We start from the raw sequence: 2,978 nt of genomic DNA on the forward strand, positions 1-2,978 counted from the left end.
GTTAGAAACACTTGTTGAAAACATGCAAAGACTGTGTGGTGCTGAAGTGTGGAGTTAGACCGTTAAACTGTTTGTATCATTTCTGTGTCCAGGATTTTTTGGGCGGGACGAAAAGCCTGTTCAATTATGCAATGGAAAAACAATTATCATAACTCCTCCATTACTATATAAATACTGTCACTATAAATGTTAACTTTGAGCACATAGCATCAGTCAGTGTGTTTCAGTCAGCCCCTTTGTGTGAGTGGCGAGTTTGCGATGTTCAGCGAGCTCTCTGAGCTCTTTCAGTCTGATGAATACATAAATCAACGTCTCTGTTAAATGTCACAATCATATAAGTATAGTTTATCAATGTAGTCTATCAGCCCAAATCAGCTGGCCTGCTGTTACTGCTTACTGCTGTGGATGTGTGCTTTGCAACAAAAAATAAATGGTTGTCAAAGATAACTTTTAATCTGTCATGTACACAATATATTTCAATAATTTTTTTTTTCCTTCCTGTATGTGACCGCTGAGAAAAAAACTGCTGAGTTGTTTAAAGTCTATAATTGTAGCCTATATTCATAAATTAAAAGGCATCATTTAAATGAAATAGTAATAACTTTCTTGTTATACATTATAATAGACTTTAAATTACTTTATCGAACAGATTTGACTGAATATAGAATCTATAGTGTGAAATATTATTTCTGAACCACTGCATAAACAGGCTGGCAGTATGCTAACAAGAGTCTGACACTTCACAGCAGCTCCCTCTCTAGCTGAGGGGTCAAATATGTTACTGTGCTGCAGGCTTAGCTCCGAACAAGAGTCCGTGGCTTAGCAGAGATCTTCAGGTTAGCAGAATTCACATCTCTGCAGCATCTTTTTTTAAGGAGCTAAAATACACAGTTATAAGTGTGTAGTCGTTGTTGTTGTTGTTGTTGTTGATCTGTAGGAAATAATTTCACTTTCTCTGGCAGGTCTGAAGACAAGGATGGAGACTATTAGTACAACAGAAACATATGGTGGACATAACTATTCAACATGTGACATGACACCGTCTCTCAGAAGCATGTCTTTCATTGTTTACTGCCTGGCCTTTCCTCTTGGTGTGCTCGGGAATGAAGTGGTTATCTGTGTGACCGGGTTCAAGATGAAGAAAACAGTTCACACAGTTTGGTTCCTCAACCTCGCTGTGGCCGACTTCCTCTTCACAGGATTTCTGCCCCTGAATGTGGTGTACCTGGCTTTGGATTTTCACTGGCCTTTTGGCGAGTTCATGTGCAAACTGAGCAGCACATTAATCTCCCTGAACATGTTTGCCAGTGTCTAAATTCTGGTGGTGATCAGTGTGGACAGATGTGTGTCTGTGGTGTGGCCCGTCTGGGCCCAGAACTACAGAAGTGTACTCAGCGCATCCTGTGTGAGTCTGAGTGTGTGGATACTGGCTCTGATTCTCAGCTCTCGAATTTCCATCTTCAAGAGCACTGGGTCATCATATCTCCATGACAACATCATCACCAGCTGCAAAAACTTTCCCCTCTATAATGACTATACAAGACCATCTGTGAATCAGCAGCTGCAGGCCATGACCATCACCTTCCTCCTCCTGGGATTTGTTGTCCCCTTCACCGTCATTTTCTCCTGTTATGCTGTGATAATCCATCGTCGCAGAAGAAACCGCACCCTGGCCAGCCAGTCAAGTCGCCCCTTTAAGATCCTCACTGCAGTGATCATAACTTTCTTCCTGTGCTTGGCTCCTTATCACATCATAGCTCTAACTGAGATGATCAATGACATGCCTGCTCATCACAGTCAAACACTAACCTGCATCATGACTATTGGTGCCCCGATAGCAACCAGCCTGGCCATTTTCAGGAGTTGCCTGAACCCACTGCTGTATGTGCTTGTGGGCCAAGATTGTAAGAACAGGGTCTGTAAATCCATCCTGAGTGCAATGGAGACAGCCTTGCAGGAAGATGTTTCTGACTCTCACACTGAGTCAGTGGACACCAGGCAGAGCACTGAGATGTCAGCTCTTAATACTGACGTATAAGGCTGTCAGTGACGCGATAACCAATCAGGAACTGAGAATTCAGTACTATTTCCGTTTCAATCAAACTCTCTCACACAAACAACTATTCTCATTCACATACCCTATCATTCTGTCTCACATTCACTGTCATTTTGTTCCTTACACATGATTATTTGCATTCACATGTACAACTAATTTCTCTTACATATGCTATTATTCTCTTTCAAATATAATATTATTCTCTCATACATACATTAGAACTTTGTTTTACATATACTGTTACTTTCATGTACATACTATCATACTTACATACATATAATATTATCCTCTGTTACACTAAGAGTATGACAGTAAATAAAAGAAAACATGATGATAAATATAAGAGAGTATAGTAGTGTTTGTGTAAGAGTATAGTGATGTATGTATGAGAGTATGATGTTACATGTGAAACCAAGTATGAATTATGTCTCAAAGGGCCTCTCATATAAACGGTCCAAGTGACTTTCTTTTTTTAATACATTTTCTCCTTCATATTATCTGAGATTGAAACATTTCAACCTGAGACAGTTTGACTGATATGAACTGATGTTTTAATCTAAATAGAGGATTTCATGAATGGCTACGTGTCTGTATTTAATCCTATAAAGCAAATGCTACTCTAGATCTATGTAGTCTGGAGTCTTAGACTAAGAAGATATTTAAAATGACATTGTCAAAGAGAACCCAGCAATAATTTTAAAACAGGTATGACATTACATGGTTTAATATGTGCAACACAAGCAACAAAAAATTAAATGGTTGTCAAAGAGAACTTTTAATCTGTCACGTACACAAGATCTTTTTTTTTTCCTTCCTGTATGTGACTGCTGAGAAAACAGAATCTACATTGTGAAATATTATTTCTGAACCACTGCACAAAAAAAGGCTGGTAGCATGTTTGTTTTGTACAGCATCATCCCCA

General features: G+C 39.1%; 1 pseudogene; it reads left to right on the top strand.

Annotated features, from left to right (window-relative positions):
• The first annotated feature begins 1,033 nt into the window (after nucleotides 1-1,033).
• Nucleotides 1,034-2,038, top strand: LOC126387036 (chemerin-like receptor 1; annotated as a pseudogene).
• Nucleotides 2,039-2,978: the final 940 nt, after the last annotated feature.

This window comes from Epinephelus moara, unplaced genomic scaffold, assembly GCF_006386435.1.
Source record: "Epinephelus moara isolate mb unplaced genomic scaffold, YSFRI_EMoa_1.0 scaffold160, whole genome shotgun sequence".
NCBI classification, from domain to species: domain Eukaryota; kingdom Metazoa; phylum Chordata; class Actinopteri; order Perciformes; family Serranidae; genus Epinephelus; species Epinephelus moara.